General features: G+C 37.5%; 1 long non-coding RNA gene and 1 pseudogene across 1 annotated transcript in view; both read left to right on the top strand.

Annotated features, from left to right (window-relative positions):
• The first annotated feature begins 18,801 nt into the window (after positions 1 to 18,801).
• Positions 18,802 to 19,304, top strand: LOC143687184 (retinol dehydrogenase 10 pseudogene; annotated as a pseudogene).
• A 1,463-nt stretch (positions 19,305 to 20,767) lies between these two features.
• The window catches only part of LOC143687186 (uncharacterized), a 45,179-nt gene continuing 38,518 nt past the window's right edge, over positions 20,768 to 27,428 (top strand). Inside the window, exon 1 of the long non-coding RNA XR_013177447.1 lies at positions 20,768 to 20,987. This is a non-coding gene — a long non-coding RNA (uncharacterized LOC143687186). The remainder of the gene's footprint in view (positions 20,988 to 27,428) is intronic.

The following is a 27,428-nucleotide window of genomic DNA, read 5'->3' as shown; positions in this document are numbered from 1 at the left end:
TTTAGCTACTCAATAGAACTGAACTAGAAATTGCTTGCCAAAGTTTACTTAGGAGCTCTTTAATATTTGTATAATCAGCATATTAAGCACCAATTGGTTTTGTCTAGTCATTATTGCCATTCCCTGCAAATATTGATAAAATGTCCACTCACATACTATTAAAAAATGTTGTTTAAAAATTATGATTGGCTTTTCATTATTAATTTCATTGGCACAACAAGGATTCCTAGGGATGTAAGGACTTCAACAGGGTGACTAAAATTTGAACAAAATTAAACAGGATTGCTTAGTGCTTGATTGTTTAGGACAAGGAATTTGTGCAGAGAATAGAGGGCAAAGAGAGAACAAGGACACACAATTGGCTTGAGAGATATTCCAACATTTTGCAGTTGTTGGGGGCAATGTTCAAGAAGGAAAAGAGTTTGTTTAAAGTAAAACTTAATTTAATTTTAGACAAAATGTGTTGGGTGTTGGAAGATATAACCTGGTATGACTATTACAAAGTTACTGGAAATGTAGAGATAGAATACAGAAGGTAGAGCCTGGATGGACTTCATAATAAAAGAGGATAATACGCAACATCATTTTCTATCAAAGAAAGGAATTGAGGAAGGAGAAAGCTGAGTGCAAAATAGAAGTAACAGGAGAAGAAATGGCAACATATTTTAGAAAAAAATAATTGCAGGGCGGGCCACAGTGGCTCAGCAGGTAAGAACGCTTGTCTACCAAGCCTGAAGACCCGGGTTCGATTCCCGGTGCCTGCCCATGTAAATAAATAAATAAAATAAATAAAATAAAATACAATAATTGCAAATTAATATGCTCTTTTCTCCTAGCCACATATAAATTTATCTGCTGCTGAACCATACATCCTTTTCTGGGAACTTTCTCTCTCTCAAAAGTTCCCAGAGAAGGATGTAGGTATGTGTATGTATATATGCACATCCACAATGATCCCCTGAAGCCACAGTTGCTCAACATTCCAAACTTTACCTGGCTAAAGGTGAATAGTTCAGAATTGGATACTTAGAGCAGCAATTCATTGATTGGACTTTTTCTATCTGTATTTGGAATAAGGACACTGAAGAGCTCTATTTAGTGACTGAGTAAGTAATCTGAAGTGATTTGAAGGTTGTTTGGGAGCAGGGCATGTTGATGGGCACCCTTTTCTGTGGGGAGGAGCAGGTCAGTGGTGCAGATAAACAGTGAAAACCAGGCTGAAGGAGCCCCTGTATTAATTCCTAATCACTTTCCCAGTCTACAATGCTAACCCCCCTCTTGGGTAACTTCAAATATGCCTGGTATTTTAAAATACCATCTTTAAAATTCTTTCTTTGGATTAAGGTCTCTCTTGGGTGTTAGTTTATTTTAAGCAACTTAAATTTAAACAGAACAAAATAAAAAATAAGGAAGGTTTATTAGTCCGGTTTCTACAGGAAACAACAGAACCAACAGGCTTTATGTATATAGTTTGCACCTATGTATGTAGGTGTGTGTATATGTATTTAAGTGTGTGTGTGTGTGTATGTAAAAGCATTTATTTTAATGAATTATCTCATGCAGTTATGGGGACTGGCAAATCTGACATCCATAGTTAAGCTGGCAGGCTGGGAGTTTTGGTGAGAGTGATGTAGTCTTGAGTCTGAAATCCATAGGGGAGACCAGCAGGCTGCAAACTCAAGAGAAGTAGATCATGTTGTCTTGAGGCAGAAATATTTCTTCCTCCAGAATCCTCAGTATTTTCTCTTAAGGCCTTCCACTGACTGGATGAGGCCTACCCATCTATGGAGGGTAATCTTCTTTACTTAAAGTCAATGGATTGGAGGTGCTAACCCATTCTACAGAATACTTCCACCTTCCGTGGCAACATCTAAGCCAGTGTTTGAAAAACAGCTGGTTCCCATTACCTAACCAAGTTGGCATGTAAAATTCACCATCACAAATGGGAACAAAATCTTCTAGTGAAAGTATGGTCTGAGTTTACAGTTTCTTTTAACATTAAAGGAAGAAACATATTTCTGTAAAAAATACAAGCCTGGGTTATAGTTTCCCTCAGATACTATGCATTGAAAGATTATGCAAGATAAAGTAGTGGTCAAATCATCATTTGTTTTAATTACTCTATTATCATGGTTTGCACAGAGATTGGGGACTAGAGAGGAGAAGTAGGCAAAAATATTTCACTTCTCATGTTCCAATGTGAATAACCAACTAATGAAACAGAAAGAAGGAGTTCTTTGAAGTCTGTCACTTCTTGGGGAAAATAATGGACAGCATTTATTAAATTCTGAATTTGAATAAGATATATCACAGAGTTTCTGATTATTGAAATCTATGATGAGAAACATGTGCAGTGCACAGGCTTTAAAAATTAGAGAGGTCTTGTTCTCTAACTCTGTTATGTATCCAACTCAGTAAAAACTTCTATCATTTAAGGAAAGCCAGTATTGCTTATTAACATGTTTGAACCAGTGAATACATTCCCCCTAAATGATATATATTTTCATAATTATTTTATCAGTCTTCCTCACTTTGGTGATGCCTACCAGCTCCAGGGCTTCCCAGCTGAACATTTTGATGTCTGTGCCCTGCAGTTTCCACAAAACTAGGCTTTGGACACAGAGCTAGATCTGATGCTTCTTCAGGAACTCCCCTTCTTCTAGAAGGATCTTGAAAATTCTTTGCTTGTCATATGTGTTGGTCAGTGATAGATTCATTACTATGGGTTTCCTTAACATGAACACAAAATGATTCTAAGCTAGCTGTCATGGTGGAGGGGGCAAGAAAACTTGACAATGAAGGGGATGCTGAAAATTCAGCTGATTTCAGTAGAACTGGAAGACTAAGCCAGGTAAAAAAGTGGACATGTAACCATTAGCAAAGTCATCCCATTCATAAACCTCAATCTTAGGGGGTACAGTGGGCCACTCTGAGAAATACAGCATCCAGCACTGGTGAAGAAGGAAGGGTGGATCAAAGTGACTAAGGCTGGAGAAGAAAGCAGATGTCAGCTTACCGAATCTTTGTGCCTAAGGCCAGAGAGCTCTGGCTTTGCACTAGCATTCTTACAATGTAGTGTTTTCTTTCCTTCTTTGTTAACCAGGCTATTTTTTGACCCTAGGACAGGACCCCCACACAAGATAACAATTTCCCAAAGCTTAATATGTCACTTCTTTTGCTTTGAAACATCAAGGCACAGATAATGGGCAATACAATGAGAAGTCAAAGCAGATATTGTATTAAAGAAGACTTTTGATTAACTTTAAAATATTTAGAAACTTATATATGCAATTTATCTGCCTCTATGTGTCGAAGAGTCTGTGCTGAGGGTCTCAGATGCATGACTGCGATGGGATAAGCTGCCAGGCTTTTTTCTGTGGTCACTCAGGTAATGATGAAAGTTATAGGGAAACCACCACACTGACTAAAACAATGCTGTATCTTTTTGTCTCTCAGAATGGTTCTATGGACTTTGATTTGGTATGGCTTCCTGACACTGTGAAACTATAAAAATAGTCTTGGGAGGTCTATAGAAAAAGTCAAAGTTTGTTTGGATGAGTTCAACTACCATCATAATTCTTTGTGGTTCTTGTTGAGGGAGCAGAGACCACAGTATGAATTGTTTACATGGACAAACCTTAAGCTGGAGTTCCAATGTGCTGCATTAAACAAAAAAATAGAACATGTCAGCTGTTGGTGTCATTTATTTATCTTGTTTCAGCTTCATTTCCCTCCTTTTATTTCAATTCCACATAATTTCCTAATATTTCTAATAAATGTTACAATTATGATGTTTTCAAATAGTGTATCATCTTTTTCATAATCCAGCTAAATTGAAATGAAAATAATGACACTTTCTCATTTATCACTAACAGTTATAACATTTATGAAATGTTAATAATACTTTATTTCTTAATAATTCAATGTAAGCAGAAATATGAGTTCATTAAATGAAACAACAGATTAGATTAATTCACTTAACATAATCACATTTTAATGCCATAATTACATGTTTTACTTTCTAGTATAATATTCTACTTTTCATATTTAGGTGGGTAATATTTTCCCATGAATACCAATCCCATTAATAATTATGAATTGCTATTGCTTTAGGATAACAAAAGATCTTTGTCTGCAAAAATAACTGTAACTGTTATTATTTCATTTTCAATGATTAATGATGTTGGCATTTGGTTCATAATAAAATTGTGTTATTTTGCACTTCTATGGTATTCTTTCTCTAAAAATATCAAAGTATTTCTTGACTTACATCTTTCTCAAGAGGTAGTGTACAAGCATAATCATGTCAGTTTTATAATGTTAAAGTAATTAGCTACTTCTTCAGGAAATTATGCATTCTTTTAGATTGAAAATGAAAAAGAAGCACATTTTGTATTTTTTAAACCAAATCAAATGTTAGAACTTTTGGGTGTTGACATTTGATTTTGTTAATGGCCCCATGGATATCTAAGTAACTGTACCTATTTTCTTTAACATCTTAAAGATTAAACTTTAGTAAATGGTAAACTGAAAACATTATTTGAGTGAAAGATGTTATTTTAGGGCCACGGTGGCTCAGCAGGCAAGAATGCTCGCCTGCCATTCCAGAGGACCCAGGTTCAGTTCCCGGTGCCTGCTCATGTAAAAAATAATAATAATAATTAAAAAAAAAAAACCAAAAAAAAAAAAGGTGTCATTTTATGTTTAAATAAACTTACAGCTAAAATTCTATCTGTTTTGTATCAAGTGTTTGGGTCTTGTGTAATGCATTTTGTATTTGATATACTCTTGGAATAATTTTATAGTCATATTTAATAAATATTTAACTTCTACATTACTTCTATAGTGTATCTCTGAAAGCAACTTCAATGAGTCTTTTACAAATGCTTTATAAGAGAATAAAGTTTTAAAGAATTTTTCAGACCATTCCCAGATGTAATGGCAGTAAAGCAAAGAGAAAATTTCCTATGGCTACCTACCAAAAAGTTCCTATGGCTAATGGAGAATCATGCTATAAAAGTAGCAATTAGAACTTATAAAGAGATAACCAATGATACATAATCCATGTAAAAGAGTTAAAATATGGCCAGAGATTTCTGAGTGTTGACATAAGAGTTAGGCAAGAAATGTTTATTCAATTCATTGACTGAAAAGTTTGAATATTAGGGAGTTTATTTTCAGGACTACATGAGAACCAGAAGAGATCAGGAAAATAATTGAAAGGAAGGGCCACAGGAAATGTAAGATTGAATTAGAATTATGGGAAAGTTTGGGAGCGAGTGCATTCAGGCTTTGACAAAGAATGACAGGAAGTTCAATTAAATATATTTAATGACTTTCTTGGCCAACAGATCAAATATTTTCTTTTAATTCATCCTGGCATATTTAAAATAGATATTTGGCATTGAGCACCAAAAGGGAAATAAATGTTTATTTGTGTTTATGTGCATTTGCCCTTGCAGATTGATATTGCATGACTGAAATTATGTGCTCTTAATGCACTTTGAAACATAGCTCAGCTTCTTCTAAGCCCCAAACTTTATTACTTGGCTTATTCTTAAAGAAAAAGTGAGAAGAGGTGATATGAGTATCAAATATTAAAATCCTCAAATTTTTTAATATTTAAAAATATTTAAATCATTTTTTTGAGCCAAACGTGCCTTATATCTTCCCTCTGATCCAATTCCCAGATTATATTCATGAAGGCAAAGTTTACATCTCATGAGTGTTTCTACTCTATAGATTTTCATCCAAAATAGTATTGGATAGATTATGAAGAGGAATTGGTAAGGGTTTACATGTGGGAGATATTAGTAGACGCATGCTCATTTTCAGTTGATTCAACTACATTGTGCTATTTTCCCAGAAAAAGAGAATTATAATAATATCTGTAATATTACACAATTTTAAACATCAATTTGCTCACATTCTGAACAATGAACAATGTTCATCAGGGGGAATAAAGCCCCTGAGAGACCTGACAATTGATTTATCTGTGTCACCTACACTAAAGTTAGAAACCAAAAAAAAAACTATAATAAACATCTTCACAAAACTGATTGGTTTCCAGATCTCAGAAGGGTATGAGGCTTCAGGTGATATCAGAGTTTTCATTAAGTTGAGAATCTGTTCCCTCCACCAGCTGCCTTGTTTGGGTCACTATATAGAAATTTTATTAAAGAATTTTACTGACTTTCTAAAAAGAAAGAAGTCTAGGGTCCTTCTGCTAGTGGGGTGTCCTAACAGAAGTTTCTGGTTATATAATTTGTGAAAAATTTCAATGGCTTTGACTTCTCCATTGAATAAACAGCTGCCACTTGGTTTGTTTTTTAGCAGAATGAGAAGACAAGGAATTAACATGTTTCAAAAAAATGATGAAATTTAAGAAAGACATCAATGACACTGTGTAAAGAAAATTAGTGAATCTAATTTTAATCTAAATAGGGAATATTAAAAATCAAAGTGAAAAATAATTAGATAAAAAATGCAAAAACTTTTCCAAGAAATGAAAATGAAATCTAGTTGACAAAAGGCTACTCATAACTTTGTTAAGTTACTGGAATTGAAAAAGAAATCATTATTCAATTATGCAACAAGAAGATGTCATTCTCCTACAATGGGAAAATATCTGACTGGTTTCATCTTACGCACAAAGCTCAATGACTAAAGAAAATTGGACAATGTAAATTTTTTAATAAAGACAACTAAAATAAAACATCTAGGATATAGGTGGAAATACTATGGGCTGCTTATGGAACTTTTTTTTCCCCCCTGAACTCCAATCACCCAAGAGATAAATCAAAATAAAGGTAGGAAGAGGGGTAACTTGTGAAATCAGAATCAGTAATGAAAATGGCTATATCATCGCAGTTGAAGACATAAAAAACTGAGCATATTTTTAAAAATAAATTTACCCTAATTATTTGAGAGTTTGGATAAAATCAATAAATCTGCTTAAGAATTCAACCTGCCAAAGATGAGAAAGAAAAAATTAGAAATCTCATTTTCAATCTCTTCTTAAAGACGTTCTCACAGAGAAATTAATTCTTCAACTTTTTTATGGAGGAAATGAAATCAATCTTGCACAGAATCTCATAAAGAAGAAAGAAAGATTTTTCAGTTCTTTATAAGATCAACATTTATTTGATACCAAATATGATGAGGAGAGTACAAGAACAGAAAATTATAGGTAAATAATTCTCGTTAACATAGATGCAAAATAAGTTCAATAAAATATTCTCAATATAAATCCAGGAATATATTAAAAAGAATAATATGACAGGACTAAGTAGTATTTATTCCAGAAATGTAAAGGCTATTTAATATTCTAAAATCAATAAATTGAATCACCATGTTAACAGAAAATAGGAGAAAAACTATGGTATCCTCAGTGTTAATAAGGCTGGTGTGATATATTAATGCAAAGATAATTTAAAATTTGTTTTCTGCTCAAATTTGTGTAGATTCAAAAATCTGTAATATACGTGACTATAAATAGTTAACTACTAGAAAAAGTAAAGTTAATGAACCAATCTGGAATAGTGGAAGTCAGAAACAGAGGAAACAGTTTATCTGGAATAAGCATGCCAACAAGAGAAAGAAGCCAGAATGAGGCCTAGTATCAAAAACTAGCTACAGCTGACAAGAGAATGCTCATGCATAACTGTATAAAAACTATTGGGAAATCTCAGTTGTATACGAAGTATTCTAGCATATATATAACATATAAAATGGGAAAACAAGGATTTGTAACCAAATAGAATCAATAAGTGACATAAAATGGAATATTTTTTTCTCACAGGTTTTGATCAAATGTTCAAAATACAGAAAAATCTAGCAAAACAAATATTGAACTTTAAAACTTAGTGATTATTAAGATACCAAAAGTAATTTGAAAATTAATATTCTAATAACTTCAAAATATTACATTTTAAGTAATAATGCAGTATTCTTAAACATTTGAAAGTTTGAACTTTCTATACTAAGACAATTACTTTAAATAGAAAAGTATTGGAAACATATCCATTAAAATAAACATAAAATAAATGTTTTATTGACTCTTAATTTTCCACATGTGCCTTTTAGGTAATCTATTACTTACAGCCAAATTATAAACCTCACATCAGGTGATACAGCAACAACAACAAAAAAGTCAAAATTTATTATGTTAATAAAAAAAATTTATTATGTTAATAAGGTAGAAGATAATTTTAAAGAAAATGTTTACATTTAAAATTTTTTTTATGTTATGCAATAGAATAGATAAAGACTCAACTTTTTTATGTCTATAGCCTGTTGCTAAAAAAGCTATATATTATCATTAAGCAGTTAGAGAAAGCATGATTTCAAGAAGTTTCCTTACTTATTTAAGGCTTAGAATAAGTTAATAGCAAAGCAAAATATCAATTCCCAAGTCAAATAAGTCAAATACACTATACTACACTGAAATAGCATAAAGGAATGCTTCATATGAGCTAGCAAGTTGATATAGTAAAAGGTGGTGCTATTCTAAACTAAATCAGTAAAACTTAGTATGTAGATGTTTTGATGGTCCCCAAGACCAACCTCAGTTTGATGATTCTGCAGGAGAACTCACAGGACTCAACACATTGCTGTACTCATGGCTAAAATTTATTGTAGCAAAAGGATGCAAAGCACAGCCAGCAAAGGGAAAAAGTGCCTGGGGTGAAGTCCATGGAAAACTAGGTGCAAGTTTTCTGAGTCCTCTCCCAGTGGAGTCACAGGGGATTCACTTACTTCCTTAGAAACAAATTGGGAAATATCTACCATGAAAGCTCCCTAGGCACGGTGTGTTTGGCCTGTACAAAAATTCTAGACTCCCAGAAGGAAAGCAGATGTTCAGCCTAAACCACATTTTCCCCACAATTTAGGCATAGTGGCCACTCTTTTCAGTTGTGACAATGGTGGGAGGTTTCTTGAAATCAAGTCCCCAGATGTCAGCAAGCATTCAACTTGCAAGTCTGTGTTTTAAAGGAGAAATGGATAAACATGTTAACTCTTCTCAGTGCAATAGGAAAAGAATTAATGAAAACTCAGTAAAGTGGAGGAGAATGAGCCTTAGTAATATCTTGATACGTTTTTGGCCTCCCACACTAAATAAATAACGATATCACAGAGGTATTCCAGCTTTGAACATTCCAGCTCTAAAGTGCATTGAAAACATAGGAAATGAGGAATCCGTGATGGTTTTGGCAACAAGTGCCCTTTAGACTAGAGAAGAAGGACGACAACTGTCTGTATAAGTCAAGGAAAAATACATTAACTATATATATATATATATATATATATATATATATATATATATATATATAGACAAGCTTGTCCATTTAGGCAAGTTTTAAATTTCCAATTATACCAAGAACTTCATGTGTGGGGAAAAAGAAAACAAAACAATGAAACCAGAATTAGCCTTAAGCTTTCTTTGGTTTTATTTTAATTTACAATAGCCTTTGAAGTCTCTCCTGTACTTACAAGATGTGAATTTAGACCTACCTTAACTACAACATTCTAGAGCACAGATACAGTAAATGAAATGAGTAAAACTCTGTGCAGAGTTATTATATAGTCGCTGGTGTCGTTATTAAATTTGTAAGGAGCAACAAATTATTTCTAAGCAATTATTTGTAAAGCTACATTCATTGATGAGTTTTTCAATTTAAATAAAAATAGGTATTATGTTTCTGTTCTCTTTATTTCATACACAAGAAAGATGATCCCATATAATTGCATTTTAATAGGTAGTAGTCCCTTTTCCTTGCCTTTTGACTTTTGTCTCTCTCTTAAGGCACTTGCACAAAATGATGATGCATTTCCACAAATTATTTAGCATCTGGTGAAGGATTATTTAAGTCCATTCAATTAAGAAAGCACTCACCAAGGCCCCCACCCCAAATTACACTATAAAAATAGGAGTCATGGTTCATGAAGCAGGGGTTTCGCACACAAACAATTAGATTCAGAGTTTGAGGCCTTACTTTTCACAAATAAACCATTCTGTTTAGTTCTGCTTCACAACAGGAGGTTATTGCTACGGGGAAAATGTGCCCACATTAAAATTGCAAATTGACATCTGCTAAAATGAAGCTATCTATAATGATGAAAAATATCCGATGCCAGGTTGAGCAGGAAAGCATGACACTAGTCAAAAACACTGTTAAAGAGAAATGCTACTGGAGATGTTCATGTCGCAAATGTGAATCTTGTGTATCATTACTTATTTAGAAATATAATGAGGTAAGGATCAAAACAAAGTAAGCTACTGTTTAATAAAAATGAATGTTCCTATTATGGCAACACAAATACATTCTTGAAACATTTTGATTTTCAAAATGTTGGACTTCCAGTTTTAGCTGTAACATGTAAAGGGCTGAGAGCCTGTCAGCCCATCCTTATGACATCAAAAATATGTCAGATAAACAGAAAATCTGTCATTTCTCTTGGCCATATCAGGGAACTGAGGTTACAGGACAGATCACCCCAAAATCTGGAGAAAGAGGAGAGTCCAAAGAGTCACTGCCAAGCTCTGTTTACACCGAGTCTCTGGAACCATGAGTCGGTAAGAACGAGTCAATGGTATTTGAAATCCGTTCAGCTGGATTTTGAATTTGGGTCTGGGTGGAGGTCAGATATGTCACTAGGAGACTGAGGCAGAAACGTGTGAGGAAAGACCATTTACTACCTGCGTGTCCTAGGGATAGAAGTGCCCCATCGTTTGATGGGAAGTGTTTGGGGGAGCTCAATAAACAGGTGGGGAGCATTCATACGGAGAAAGGGACCTGTATCTTGTGTCTTTATTGTGGTCCAGAGGTGGAAGTTGGTAGATTTCCTGTGGGAGTCCAAGATGGCTTAGTTCAAAGCAAAAAGGAATGTAAAGGGAAAAGGGCCAGGGGCCCGAGGTTGGAGGGGATGGCTGGTGGGTCATGGTTGGCTTGGGTTTGGGGTGAGGCATGTAGGTAGCAGCATGGATATGGTTTTGAGCTCTGGGGAAATGTTATGTCCCAAGGAATGGAAAGCTGGTTATGAACCAGACCAAAAGTCAGCATTTGGGGCAAGCAGCTTGGAAAGTAAGATGGATTCGAGGCATCATATAAAAAAGGCTATTAAAGATTAGGGTAAATGATAATTTTGAGAAATTGCAGGAGACTGAGGGGGAAGTGGCAAGAGGGGCCACCCCACTTTCGTAGGTCTGACCACCGCCCACCGACTAGGTTCTCAGGACAAGAATCCAAGAAAGACCCCTCAGGACTCTGGCAGGGGGAGGGGAAGACTGATCACTGTGAAATATGCCAGAACATTCTACATCACAAGGGCCTACTCTCCAGAGGGAAAGATTTTATGAGAGCCTTTTTGCAATTGCTGAAGGGGCACTTTGCCCACTCCAGTCCCCTGCAGTCTCATGTTCTAACCTGAAGGAGAGAAAACAGCACAGCAGAAGCACTTACAAAGCTCACATCTGGAGACATGGACCCACTTAAAAGACTGCTATTTAATAACTTGATACATACTCCACTCCCCTAAACGCGCTTACATAGGACTGCCACATAAATATTGTTTATACCTGGAAGAGCTGCAAGACATAGATGTTGTCTGAGGAGAGAGTAGACAAGCCCAAAGCCAAGAGAGGAGACAAAGAAAAGACCCCTAGAGAACGTTGAAGCCTCTGACACCTAGAGGTATTTGCAATCAGTAAACCCAGCATAGCTCCTGAGTGCATTAACATAAAACCCCACACTAAAGGCCTAGGCACCTCAGGTCCTCTCGCCCAATACATGAGCTCCAGCTGCTAACATTATGAGGCACCCAAAGGGTAAAAAATAAGCAGTCTGAAAAGGCAAACCAGCATCAGAGCCACACTCAGATTTGATGCTGATTCTGGAATTATCACACAATAAAATGGAAATAACTATGATGGACATGTAAAGGGTGGCAGTGAATTAAAATAAAATGGGGTTTTTCACACTATCATGCAGCCTCAGCGGTTCCTTGGGGTTCTTGCATTTTCATGCTGTCTCAACATGCTGGCCCTGTCATTAACAGCACAGGGGCTTTGTGCTGTCAATGATGCGTCAGTACTTTAGAAGCTAGCATTAGGTCCCTCGGTGACTATCACCAGCACCTGCTTATACAAGATAAACAGCCTCTCCCTCTCCTACTAGCATCCTACATTCCTGCATTCATGCCCCTGTGAAAGTCAAATACAAACTCTTCAATCTCCACTCTTGCTTGACCAACCACTACAGCTCCACACATGGAATATTATAAAGGTGCAATGCCTTGGTCCACCGGAGCCTTTTGTTCTCTGTGCTGGTTTGAAAGGATGTATGTTCCCTAGAAAAGACATGTTTTAATCAAAATCCCATTTTGTAAAGGCAGAATAATCTCAATCCAATACTATATGTTTGAATCTGTAATTAGATAATCTCCCTGGAGATGTAACCCAATCAAGAGTGGTTGTTAAACTGGATTAGGTGACAACATGTCTCCACCCATCTGGGTGGGTCTTGATAAGTTTCTGAAGTCCTATAAAAGAGGAAACATTTTGGAGAATGAAGGAGATTCAGAGAGAGCAGAGCAGAACAGCATAGCCATGAGAAGCAGGGTCCACCAGCCAGCAACCTTTGGAGATGAAGAAGGAAAATGCCTCCCAGGGAGCTTCACGAAACAGGAAGCCAGAGAAGAAGCTAGCAGATGATGCTGTGTTTGCCATATGCCCTTCCAGATGAGAGTGGAACCCTGACCCTTTTCACCATGTGCCTTTCCAGATGAGAGAGAAACTCTGCACCTAATCAGCCTTCTTGAACCAAGGTATCTTTCTCTGGATGCCTTAGATTGGACATTTCTATAGACTTGTTTTAACTGGGACATTTTCCCAGCCTTAGAACTGTTAACTAAAAGCTCATTAAATTCCCCTTTTTAAAAGCCATTCTGTTTCTGGTATATTGCATTCTGGCAGCTAGCAAACTAGAACACACTCTATCATGTTTCCCCATGCAAACTTGCAAGGCATCAACTGCTCTCTGTTCTAGAACCTGTGAGTACTAATAAGCTTTTTCTTTCACACATCTCTGGTATCACCTGTCCTTGCCATACCTAGCTATCCATATTCATATATGGCTCCTTCAAGTTGAAAGTTCTGAGGAAAAACCAGGTAACATGCCGAAACAGATGGATAATGAAAGCAGCAGGATGAAAATCTAAAAAAGAACCAAAGGAACTTTTAGAAATCAAAAACATGACCATAGAAATGAAGAATGCCTTTTAGGGGCTCAGCACTAGACTAAATACAACCAAAGCTATTATCAATGAGCTTGAAGCCTGGTCAAAAATCCTTCTTAAACTGAGATATAAAGAGCAATAAAATAATTAGGAAATAAAAAAAACATCAAATAGCCATAGAACAATTTTAAAGGGCATAACATGCATGTGGTTATGAAGTATACCAGATGAGAAGTAAGAGGCAATAGAGGAGAAAAAACAAGTGATCTGAAGTAACAATGGCTGAACAATTTTAAAATAATGTCATACACCAAACAACACACTCAGCAAGCTTGGGGCATGCCAATCAGAATAAATAGAAACAAGCTAAAAGTGAATCATCTTTAAAGAAACCAAAGTAAGAATTTAAATAGCATAGAATTGGATTGTAACTCAATGTATATAATAAATATGCAAGATTCTATATCATATCAATAAATAATTGAATGTATAAATAAATTGGGAAGAGAGGCAAATCTCCCAAGCAGAAAAAAAAAATCCAGATAAGCTATGCAGATACCCTGCTCCCAAGGAACTGGATCATAATTCTCCACCTTGTAAGTGTGGGCTGTGCATAGTGACTTCGTTCCAAAAAATACAAAGAGACACTCATTAATGATACCTTTGGCTAGATTTTCAGGCCCGTGCTCTATGTTCAGGAATGAAAATTATCCTGAGGGTAGAAGGTCTACAAAATATTGACATACTTCTCCAAGTTCTACTTCTCAGGGCTCTCTGTCCCTGGAGGGTTTGTTGCCTCAGCATCTCTCCTTTCTATGAGATATAGAAAGACAATTTAGTAATTTCAGATGGGGCAGAAAAATTAGTCTAACCCACAGCTGGTACTCATAGAATTTTGAAACTACTTTGGGCATGGTGATATAAAGCAATATAGAAAATATCTAAAGAACACACTGGGATTTTTAGAAGTCTTGTGGTACTGACAAAACAGGTATTAGAGTTCAGGACCCAGAGCAGTATAGTTGGGGGAAGTGAACACCCTGGGAAAATGCCCTAAGTTAGAAAATGTGAAAAGCCACATAATAAGAACCAAGGAAACTGAGATGTAAAAAAGCCTGACCAAAAGTGCAAAGTGACCTTGAGTTAGTCCTATCCATCCTACCATTTTACCAGGCAGAGGATATGTAAAGCATATGATGAAAGAATTCTTTTTAATTTGTAGGCAGTTTCTGACACCAATGAAATTGTACCCGAAGAACATGATTAAAAAAAAAAAAAAAAGGCAAACATCCAAAGATCAAGAAAATAGGCTTAAAACTAGGAAATAGAATAGAAAGTAATTATTTTATGATTTAGATAGTAGAGGCAGCAGACAAGAATTTAAAATATTGATGGATAATATATTCAGGAAATAAAAGATGGATATTATAAATAGACAGAGTAGGAAACTAAAATTAAGAATTTAATAGGCTCAGCTGAAGACAGTAATGATGAATGGGAAAAAATAGGTAAGTACAAAATATCCATATAGATACATGCTGAAAAGGAAGGGTTGGACTGCACTGAAAATAATATTTTAATAACATATGAGATTATTGAAAAATCTTGCATACGTATTATTGGAGATGCAGAATGCAAGATGGGAGAGGTGAGATGAGAGCGAATGAGAAAGAAATAAGACAAGCTCTAATGGTTGAAGATTTTGCAAAATTGATAAGGTACATAGATCTAGGAAATAAAGGACTCTGTAAACCTCAAACAAAATCAATTGAAACACGCACACAGCTGTAAATATCTGCAGCTTTAGTTTCCTAGGCTGCCCAAGCAAATACCATGAAATAGGTAGGCTTAAACAAAGGGAATGCATTCGCTTACAGCTTTGAGGCTAAAAGATGTCCTGAAGGTTCTGCTTTCTTCTTGAAAACCGGCTTTCTGGGGCTCACTGCTGGGGACTTTGACTGTCACATGGCAAGGCACATAGCAGCATCTCCTGGTCTCTCCCTTCTCTACTAAGTTCACTGATGTCAGCTTCTTACTTCCTTTGGCTTTCTCTGTTTGAATTTCAGTACCTTACAAAGGACTCGGGTGAAAAGAGTAAGCTCCATCCTGATTGAAGTGGGTCACACCTTAAGTGAAGTAGCCTCATCAAAATGTCCTAATTACAATGGACATACATCTGCAGGAATGGATTAAACTTAAGGTGTTTCCTGGGGTATGTGCAGCTTAAAACCACCACAGCTGATTATCTATATCTTTGTAAAAGCCAAAGAATTTTGGGAATTTTATGAACAATATAAAAACACCTGAGTAAAAGCACTTAAACTGTTCCAGAGAAACAATGGAATGACTGGTGGATGACATCAATATAAATGTTGAAAGGCTGAAAATGTTGCAATGATATATTTTAAATAGACCCACACACGAAGCTTCAGGCATAGAGATAGCTTTCTGGTGAAATCTAAATAATTATTTCAAAATGACACCAATATTGTATGAATGATTCAGAGAACAGGAATTTAGGAAACAGATCCAACTAATTCTATGAGAAGGACATAATCCTGTGCCAAAACATGACACAGATGTTAAAGGAAAAATGCACAGACTAAAAGTTTTACAGACATTACACAAATATTTACACATTTCATATATCCTCACCAAAATGTGAGTAAACCAGAAAATTGAGGGTATAAAGCAAAAATAGTAGAATTTACTGTGTCTTTTAGCATACATAAAACTAAAATGTTTGACTACAATATCATAAAAATGAGAAACAGTAATTAGACGTACACTCACATTCATTGCTTGTAGAGATGCAAGATGGTAGCCACTTTGAAATAGTTTCAGTTTCTTATAAGCATACCTTTATTAACCCCCACCCCCCAAAACTCAGGTATTATTCTAAATGAGTCAAGAATTGGTGTTTGACAAATCTGTATGTGAATATGTACAGTCATTAAAAATTGTAGTTATTGTATTAGTAGTAGTAAATTTAGTAGTCATTAGAAATTAGAAAAAAATCCAACTTTTCTCCAGATGGAGAATGGATGAACAAAATGTGGTACATCCATATAATGGAATAATTCTCAACAATAGACTACAAAAAAATACCAGTACAAGCAACAAATGGATGAATCTAAATGCATAATTTCAAGTAAAATGTCTCAAAGTGCAACCTAATGTATGGCTCCATTTATATGACATTCTTGCTAAGGCAAAAATATTGGGACAAAAATAAATGGTTGCTCGGGACTGATGATAAGTGAGGGATTAACTACAAAAAAATTGGAAAATATTAATCAAAATGAAAAAGCCAAACACAAATGCCACAGATCATAGGATTTTACACAGGTGAAGTACATAGACTAGGAAATCCATACAGACATATGTCCAGAGATTAAGGGGAGGGGAAAGTAGGGACCAACTGCTATGGGTATGGAGTTTTCTTTTGCAATGATGAAATATTTTGGAGCTAGATAGAGATGGCAGTTGAAGAACATTATAAATGTAGTAAATGTTAATATATTATACATTTTAAATTGGCTAATTATATGCTATGTGAATTTCACATAAATTAAAAAATAATGAAGAAAATTCATGAAAACTTTTTGCTTCATTTTATTTCAGAATATTTGAAATATTAGAATCTCTTACAAAAATGAAAATGAATTTTATATCTCTAAACTAGGAACAATATACAATATACAACAAGATTTTATTTTTGTATGCTTTATGGTCGGGGTCACGTTTCATTCTTTTTCCATGAGACTACCCCTTTATTGCAGCAGCTTTTGTTGACTTTTTTCTTTCTTTTTTGGGAAGTGCATAGGCTAGGAACTGAACCTGGGTCTCCCGCATGGGAGGCAAGAATTTTATCAAGGTGTATCACCCTTGAACCTGCTACAATAAGATTTTGATGGTAACATTTACAAAGGTTTCAAAAAATATCTAATGTCAAAGAACAAAACTTTGAAAGTTGTGTAAGATTCCATCCAGAAAATATAAAAAAAATTGTTAAAAATTAAATAAAACCCAACGTACATCTTGTTTCATTGACTGAAAGATTCAACACCGTAAAGATGTTTGTTTTCCCTAAAATTGATTTATAGATAAATGTTCTCCTAATTGAAAGTCCAAGAACTTTGTATGTGTGGATATAGGAAAGCTGATTCTAGAATCTACCTGGAAATCCATAGGGCCAAGAATAGTTAAGACTGACACAGGAACAAGAAGGACTTATTCCATTAGATATCAAGACTTATTTTAAGATCATAAATATTAATGAAGGATGTTGCTGACCAAATGATAAACAATAAAAAAAAAAACAAAATAAAGTCCATAGATAAGCACACAAATAAAAGGATTCCATTTAGGGCAAATGTGGCATTGCAGACTAGTAGTAAATGATATTCTTTTCAATAAAGGATGCTGAATTATTAGATATTAATATGGAAGAAAATTAAAAATTGACCCTTATACCACAAACAAAAATCAATGTCAGAATAAAGAAATAAATGTGAGAGGTAAACAAAGAAGGAAGATAATATAGGAGAATATATCATAATTCATATCAAAGAGCATTTAGAGGGCTAACTGTAACAAAAAGCACTAACTATAAAGAAAAGGACTGATAAGTATGATTGCATTAAAACTAGAAACTTTTGTTCTTTGAAATGCGCTGCTTGGAGAGTTAAACGAAAAGTGCACTGAGAAAAAAATAATATTGCTAGCACATGAAATTAACAGTGTAATTGTATACAGAATTTAGAAATGAGTAAGAAACTTGAACAGGTACCTCACAAATGGAACATTCAAATGCTCAATGAGCAGCATTCTCATGATCACTAGGCATCATAAAAAATACTAATTAAAAACACAATTTTATACTATTTCACGCTCACCAGAATGGCAAAAGGTAAAAGGATTAACAATACCAAATTTTCCAAGAATAGAAAGCAACGGCAACTGTTTATGTTACTAGTCAACATGTAAATTGATAAAATCATTTAAAAAAACCATTGGACAGTATTTATTAAAGTTGAACGTGTGCCTTACCAAGACCTAGCCATTCCAGTTGCTGGTTTAAAGTTAAAAGTAATATGTGCAGGTGTGGGTCGGGAGCGCTCCGAGTTGTAAGCTGCTCTTCGCGGCGGAGCCCAGTGCCCCGAGTGACAGCCGCGGGGAGTGCAGGGCAGGGGGACACGAGTCCGCTGGGGCAGCGGCAAGCCGTAGGGCAGCGCTCGCCCGCACCCAGCGAGTCGCCCATTCGCGGAGCTCCCTCTGCCCCGCATCCCACTCTCCACCCTCTCGCAACTTGGGTCAAGTTGACAACTCCCGCGGCGGCCGGCTGGCGGGTGGGGGCTTCGCTGTGCGCCCCTCCCCCGGAGCGAGAGGGAGCCGCGGCTCCGGCTCCGGGGACGCTCGGGTGGCGGCGGCTTGGCCATGAGGGCAACGCGCGCCGCCTAACTCTTGCCTGTCACCGCCGCTGCGGCGGGACCGGCCGGGGGGCGCTCCGGGACACGCGGCGCCGCGCACTCCAGCCCAGCCGGCACCTCCGGGACGGGCGCGGGGCTCAGCCTTCTCGCCCCGGCCGCTCCGACAAGCGCCCCGGGCCGGGAGCCCGGCTGCCGGGTGCGGGGTGGGTGCGGACGCCGCCGCTGGGCTCGTGCGGGACGCCGGGCGTCGCGATGAACATCGTGGTGGAGTTCTTCGTGGTCACTTTCAAAGTGCTCTGGGCGTTCGTGCTGGCCGCGGCGCGCTGGCTGGTGCGGCCCAAGGAGAAGAGCGTGGCGGGCCAGGTGGGCCTCATCACCGGCGCCGGCAGCGGCCTGGGCCGCCTCTTCGCACTCGAGTTCGCCCGGCGTCGGGCGCTGCTAGTGCTCTGGGACATCAACACGCAGAGCAACGAGGAGACGGCGGGCATGGTGCGCCACATCTACCGCGACTTGGAGGCGGCCGACGCCGCCGCTCTGCAAGGTAACTCGGACCCGCGCCCTGGCATTGTTGGGTCAAGCCTCTTTCCCCCGCGCCCTACCCCGGGGGCTCTCCCGGAATCCCACTGTCACGGTTAGCCCGGCTCTCGAGGGACAGGACACCTCGTCCGTCTTCTGGAAGGCGAGTGGAATTTGCCCCCGAACGTGGTCACCGGCGTACTGAGGAGGGGGAAATTGTGCCGAACCTATGTCTCTTTGGAGACGACGGAGGCGGAGGCGAGGAGGTCCTAAGTCCCCTGAAGATAGGGGAGGCAGGGGAAACTTGTTACTGCAGGTTTGAATAAATAAATTTCTCGCATTTGCGACGGGAAACCAAAGTGTCTCGGTAGTTGTGCTGACACTCTTGCATGTATCTCGGTTACTGTGGTTTGAGCTGCTTGGACTGCGGCAGCATTGATGATTTCACTATAACTTTGAGCCACAGGAAAATAATTACATTGTCTCACCAGAGATATGTGCTTTAATTACAGATTTTCGGCCTGAAAGATTTAAGCCTGGTTGTAAATCTCTCCTGTGTTTTTTGGTAACTCCAGGAAATCTGCATTTCTGTATATTTAACTAATCTGAATCCGAAACATTTTTTTCTTTTAATAAGCGAAAGTGGAGACCATAACCAATCATAAATATTGGTCCAGGAGACTTGATGATGAGCTCACTTTTTGGACAGAATTTTTCATTTGCAGGGAAAACAGTGGACTCTGCTGAGGTGATTAACTTGGGCACCACCTCTACCCACCATGGATCATTTGGTACCGAAATCTAGATAGAAAAATCTAAGATTGAAAATGTTCAATTTCATTGGTGATGGAGGGGTAGAAAACGCAGGTTTTTGTGCTCCTTGCAAAACCTAAAAGATAAGGGTATTCATTTTTCCATAAAGGATTTGGGGTTATTTAATTGTTAGTGTGAGTAAAATGTGATAAAATTGCATATTTACCTTTAAACTTCATTTACATAAGGGTACTTCTTAGGTGAGTCAGCTACTCCAGTTAGAACACACTATTGACCCCCTGCTTTTTCATGGGAAATGTTACATTCGTTTCTTGGCTTCAGCTGAATTCAGATTATTCACTGTAGTTTTGATTTCTGAGCCTTCATGTGCGCTTCCATTTTGAGGGTGCTCATACTAGAGTTTGAGCTGCTGGCCACTGTTCCTCCCACAAGATGAGTATGTGGTGTGTGTGTTTGGGAGGGGGTCATTACTCTCTGGGCTGAGATCAGTTCTTTCCAGGTGTCTTTAGATCCAGGAAGCTGATCCCAAGTGGTCTGACTTGCACTAGGCTTGTCACAATCACATGGCTTTCCCCTAAGCAAAGTTATTCAGTAAATTGCTGTAATTCCCCAAGACTTTGGGGGAGGAATGCAGCTGTAACTTCAGTCTTTGGCAAGCCTTCTGGTGTTAGAAATTTGAAGCTCACTGTAGTATTTTTGTTTTGTATGATCTTTGTCCTATTGATTGCCATGTGACTCACTTTCTGTACCCCTTCTCTGTTCCATTTCTTTTCTCATCTGGACTCTGAGGACAGCTGGGAATAGTGAGGAAGAAATTCTGCCCCACTGTAACTTGCAGGTTTTTACTACACCTGTGATGTGGGGAAGAGGGAGAATGTCTACCTGATGGCTGAAAGGGTCCGCAAGGAGGTTGGCGAGGTCTCGGTGCTGGTCAATAATGCCGGCGTGGTCTCTGGGCATCACCTTCTGGAATGTCCTGATGAGCTCATTGAGAGAACCATGATGGTCAATTGCCACGCACACTTCTGGGTAAATATAAACATCCTTGTTTTTATTACTGATTCCTCCTCAGTGAGAAGGTTGGGAAGGAGAGACTTCAGTGCCAGCCTGAAAGCCACCTGTACTCTTTCACCCAAGCTTCCCTCTAATTAGATGTCCCCCCACCCACCCATGGTGAATTACAGTGTATGCCAGTTACTATAAAATCGTTGTTTTCTTTTTTCCCCAATTCAGTATTTCTTGAGAAGATAAAGGACTGAACATTTTGAGCTATTTTGAAAGACTGCCATAAAAATAACAAGAGGGTGCCTAGAATCCTGGGTTTGTTTATTTTACTTTTTGTAGAGTTTGTAAAACTTTGGTTGTTCTTATGAATTCCTAAAGTCAGAGTTTAGGCTTCCAAATTACTGTTCCAGCCACATTTTAGAAAGTGCCAGAGATTCTGAGATCAGCATTTGTAGTCCATTGGGATTGTCAGGCCACCCTGACAATCCCTTGACCATCCACAGGATCCTTGGCACTGTCATGTTTCAAGGCATCTCCCAGGCCTTTGCAGCTTAAAAGGTGCCTTGATATGAGAAAAGAAACCACCCTGATAGGAGGCATAAAATCACTAGATGCGGGAAGTGGGGAGGGCATATGAGAACTCAGCGTCTAAACTTCAGAATTTACAGCCTAAGGGCTAGGGGGATGTCCTTTTGCTACTTTGAGGACAAAACCAGCTCTGAGTTTTTCAGCTGAGCTCACCTTCAGTCAAGAGAGATGGGACGCTTCTTGCCCCCCCTGCCCCCATATCTCTATATGCTCTTGATCCACTTTGCGCTTTTCTTCCTCATTGTATTTCCCCTTTATTTTTGTAACCAGGAAGGATGCAATATGGAAAAAGGTAAGGAGATAGGATTTTTTTTCCCATAGACAGGTTAGCCTTCTAATAGAACACAACAAAGAACTATTTCTTCTAAATAGGTCACATTAAACCTCATTAATATTTTAGCAACTGCTTAAAAACTTAATCTGGCTCTAGAAGTACTTATTCTTATGTTGCTTATTGAATGTCAAACCTTTTCTCTGATCCTGGAACAAGCTTATTTTAATGTCTTGTTGTTTTGTTTTTAAACATGAGCTTTGTTTTATTCATTTCCAAACCTCTAGAGACGAACATACAGATGACTGAGCTAACTACTATGTTTTAAATTAGTAAAATGACCAAATACAGTTTGGGGGGATATAATAGTGCTCATGTGTGTTGCACGTGTCCATGTGGGTGTGTTTATTGTGTGCATTGGGGGTGGGGAACTGAATTAAAGGTCTTGCTGCTGTGGAGACCACAAGAACAGCCAGCCAACAACAGTGGAAATGAGGGTGATTTAGGTGAGTAAGGTCCAGCACTGCCAAATAAACCCAGTGGCTATTTTTTTTATCAAGAATTGTGTGTGTTTATAGTTCTGAGTCAAACAAACAATGGCCATTTGAAATAAGACATATGTAAGTTGCAGGTAAACTGTAGTTTTCATATTTGAAGAATTGTTAAGATGAAGCTTTCATCAGGACTTCAGTTGATTTTGTATACACTTCAGCCTTAAGTTAAGAACTTCTATCTCTGGGATTGCATTTCCCAGCAACCTTTGACTGAGGTGATGCAAGATTTCCTAACTAGAAACTTACCTACACAAGATTCTATGAACTTTACCCATCTCTGTGTGATTATTTTGCTGAATTGTAAAATTTCAAATGTAACCAGATTTTTAAAGAAACTCTATCCAATCTGAAGTTTGAACACTTATAACAGGAAAGCAGTTTATCTTCCCTAGACATCCTATGATATGAGCCCTAATTTAGAGCAGAAAATTCATAGCCTTAGCCTTAAGCTTGCGCATAAATTGTTATACCGTATTTATAATGTTAGGCTACTTTCTAACATAAGGAAGCAATTAAATAAAATCTCTAAAAGAAAAAAAAAGTAATGTGTGCATATGTATTTCAAAATATACATGCAGAAATGTTAATATCTGCTTTAGTCACAATAACCCTAAACTGGCAACAAGGTAAGTATCATCACCACCCTTAGGAAAATTACAAAGAACAAATTACTGCTACTTGCAATGGCAAGAGTGAAAGTTGCAAGCATACTATTAAGCAAAAGAAGTCAAACAAAATAAAAGAGTACATAGTGTTTGATATCATTCATATAAAAATCACAAATAACAAAAATAATCAATGATGTTGGAACTCAGAAAATTTCTTAATTTGGAGAGGGGAAGTGGCAATGACAGCCACACGGGGGCCTTCAGAGAGACCAGAATGCTTCATTTCTTGGTCAGGATGATAATTACCTGGTGTGTTTATTTTGCAATGATCCATCAATATTCAAATTGAATTTTGATGCATGCTTTACTGACTTATAAAAGAGCATTTTAAAAAGGCTTCAATACTGCCTGAAACCTCCTATACATATTAATAACTGAAAGTATTATTGGACAAAGGCCATGGGTTCTTGCCTAATGTGCTAAATGACCAATTCCTGAGACACTGGGGTTTCAAAAAGAGAAAAAGTTTATTGCTAGGCATGAAGCAGGAGATCAGAGGGTCTATCTGCCTAAAATTCTGTCTTTCCTAGTTTAGGGGGCTTAAGGTTTTCATGGATTTTAACAAGGAGAGATCATTACAATTTTAAATAGCAAGTATAAGTGAAAAAGGAGACAGTTGTCACTTCAATAGTAAAGTGCAAGTGGAAAGGAAAGAAGACATAGTTATCATTTCAATAGCACAGTCTGAGGTGACCCAATTTACAAATGTAAAGGAGTGGAACTGGGACTACAACTCTCTAATGTGTGACTCAGGTTCCTTCATAACTATTAGGGCAGTTGCTTTTACAAGTTACTTGGAGAAAAAGACTGGATAAAGGGAGTCACAGCTCTTATAATCACGAAGGCACAAGATAAGGGTTTTTACAGTCATTATCAGTCGTCAGGGCAGCTAAATCATAGTTCAGAGATTTCAGGCATTTTCTTTCTCTACTCTAATATACCAGAAAGAAACTAAAGGAATATTTATATAATGATGCAGTAGTTAAAATCATCCCTTAAATCCTAATTTCTCAGTTACAAAAGCTTATCTACATAAACATCAACTGAATTGACTTTACAGAACTATCGTTTGTCACAAGCATACTTTGAAAAAGTACTCATAAAAATCTGATCATTTAACATTATAAAAATTAGCATATATTTTCTAATGAAATTTAAATGACTTGACACCTTATATTTAAGAGTTGCAACAAAGAGCTAGTATTGAAATGGAAGAAACTGAACCAAAGGGATGAAAAAAAAGAGTAAGATGATAATTGATCTAAAGACACCTTAATCGTGTCTTCAAAAAACCTCTGCCATTTCTTTTTAAATAGTTCGCTAAAGAAATATATGCACAGGACACGATGACAAGCAGGGTGTAGAATTGATCTCCAATTCCCTATTTCAAATCTTATAATGCCAGACTGGACCACATGGAGACTTGTTTCTTGCTTAAACAAAAGAGATCCTAGAACTTTAACCTAAGCACAGGCCAAAATACTTGCTTTGCTTCCTTACTTCTGAGGTTTCAACCTTGCCACTGCAATGATAAAAACAGACAGGACTATTTGAGCTTTGCATATGTATGAGTGAAATTGAAGAATTTAAAAGCTTCCTCTTTACAGATGCTAGCCAGACACAGTCTAATTTAAACAAGGTCACTGTTGAGGCTGATGGAGCTATTGCTTAGAATGAAAAAACGGCATCATATAAAATCGATAACTAAAGCCAGGACAGAAACAGGAACAGAAACAATTTTTTTTTCTGTTCTTTTTGGAGAAAAACTCCACTAAGTGGCTGAAAACTGAGGACAGACTTTATTCCCCAGAGAAATTCCAGGATCACACACTTACAGCCATATGTTCAGTGTACATTTTTACATACTAGTAAAAACAGAACTAGTGAATTCTTTCACTTTTTTTTTGTATCTTTCTACTCTAATATACTCTGAACACTTTTACAGGGTGACTCATTGTGTATTTTAATCATCAAAGACCTTTTGTACTCTGCAAACCTGATCACTAGCTATATTTACTGATTTTATTATTTTTTTAGAATCTCATTAATGCTGTTGACTCCCTGCTACAGATCATTAATGAAGATGTTAAATAACATCCAAATAAACACCATTCCTGGCAATAGTGCTGCATAGAGCAATGTATGATGATTTGGTAATAACATTTAAAAATTTTTAGCCCTATTAGAGTGTGCATATCTAAATCAATTTAAATTAATATTAATATTTCATGAAATAATGTTTTAAGCTGTGTACTCAGATGCCTGACCAGTACCTCTTCTGCTGTTGAATCATGAATTAATTTGGGTAATTCCACTTTCAAATATCATCTTGCAAACATACAGTATTTCCTTAAGAAGGGGCAATTAATATCACAAACCTTTTTTATTACTACTTTGACCTCATGGTTTTGAATATAATGTGAATCTCAAGCATCGGGTCCGTAGGTGGACATTTTTTGAAGGTCTAACAGGCAGATATTTAAATCCAGTGCCTTCCTGTAGTTGTCTCTCTTTAAACTTTACCATGTGATTTGCTGGAATTCCAATCAGAGAGGGACATATGCTTGGCTAGGATTTTACTAACAATGGACCCCTTTTTATCCTGTAGAGCCAGCAGAAAATTCCTTTTCAAACCATTCAGATAATTGTCTTAGTTTATCATCAGCTTATTTTAGAAATTATATCATAATGGTATTATAATCATGAAAAAAATTCATTTTATTGTAATAAAACTTGAAGTCACATAGCATTGTAACTGAGAAATCAGGATTTAAGGGATGGTTTTGATTACTGACTCATTATATAAATATTCTTTTTTGCTTTTTTGGCATATTAGAGTAGACAAAGGGAAATTCCTGAAATCTCTAAATTGTAATCCAGCTGCCTTGATTTCTGATAATGATTGCATAGCCCTTGTCTTCTGCCCCTGTGATTGTAAAAACCTTGGACTAATTGTCATTTGGACCCAGTCATCCAGTTTTTCAACTTTAGAGTCTTGTAATCACTAAGGACAGCCCCCTAATGTTTATTAATAAAGGGTCCTGGGTCAGCCCAGAACTAATCCGCCGCAAGTCCAAAATTATCTTGATAATGGAAACTGGATCTAATCAAAATAGGCCCATCTGGACTTCCGGAGAAGATGGAGGCTTAGTAAGACTCGCGGGTCTAAGATCCTCCTCCAGAAAAGCAACTAAAGAAACAGAAACAATACGAAACAGCTCCCGGAGCCACGACAGAGACCAAAAAGACAACGTACCCCATTCTGGAACGGCTGAACGGGTAGGGAGAATCCACTGCTGTGAGATACCCGAGGGGTGCACGTTTTCCCGGCTGGGGTGGCTGGCGTCTGGGGTCCCCTCCACGCACGTGGCTCCCCGGTCTGACTGGGAACATTGGATAGCGGGGCCCTCCCATCACGCTTGGCGTCTCGGGCCAGCTGGGCAATTTGGACCGGCACTCCCCCAGGCCACGGCCAGCGACCCCCGCCTCCACGCGCGGTTTCCCGGGCCGACTGCCCCGCAGACAAACGACCGCCACGAGCGCCACCTACTGGGCAGGAAAAGAAAAACAGAGCCCAGAGATTCCACAGAAAAACCTTTCAACCAGCTGGGTCCCACACCCAGGGAGATCTGATCAAATGCCCAGACACCAGCAGAAAATAATGGATGACGCTCGGAAAATTGAAGACATGGCCCAATCAAAGGAACAAACCAATAGTTCAAATGAGATACAGGAGCTGAGACAACTAATGCTGAATATACGAACAGAAATGGAAAAACTCTTCAAAAACCAAATCAATAAATTGAGGGAGGACATGAAGAAGATATGGGCTGAACAAAAAGAAGAAATAGAAAATCTGAAAAAACAAATCACAGAACTTGTGGGAGTGAAGGACAAAGAAGAAAAAATGGAAAAAACAATGGATACCTACAATGGTAGATCTAAAGAGACAGAAGCTACAATTAGTGAACTGGAGGATGGAACAACTGAATTCCAAAAAGAAACAGAAACTATAGGGAAAAGAATGGAAAAACTTGAGCAGGGAATCAGGGAACTGAATGACAATATGAAGCGCACAAATATACGTGTTGTGGGTGTCCCAGAAGGAGAAGAGAAGGGAAAAGGAGGAGAAAAACTAATGGAAGAAATTATCACTGAAAATTTCCCAACTCTTATGAAAGACCTAAATATACAGATCCAAGAAGTGCAGCGCACCCCAAAGAGAATAGACCCAAATAGGCATTCTCCAAGACATTTACTAGTTAGAATGTCAGAGGTCAAAGAGAAAGAGAGGATCTTGAAAGCAGCAAGAGAAAAACAATCTGTCACATACAAGGGAAACCCAATAAGACTATGTGTAGATTTCTCAGCAGAAACCATGGAA

Source organism: Tamandua tetradactyla, chromosome 6 (assembly GCF_023851605.1).
Source record: "Tamandua tetradactyla isolate mTamTet1 chromosome 6, mTamTet1.pri, whole genome shotgun sequence".
Classification (NCBI taxonomy): Eukaryota; Metazoa; Chordata; class Mammalia; order Pilosa; family Myrmecophagidae; genus Tamandua; species Tamandua tetradactyla.
The sequence above is the reverse complement of the archived record's forward strand: the minus strand, read 5'-3'. Positions and strand labels throughout refer to the sequence as shown.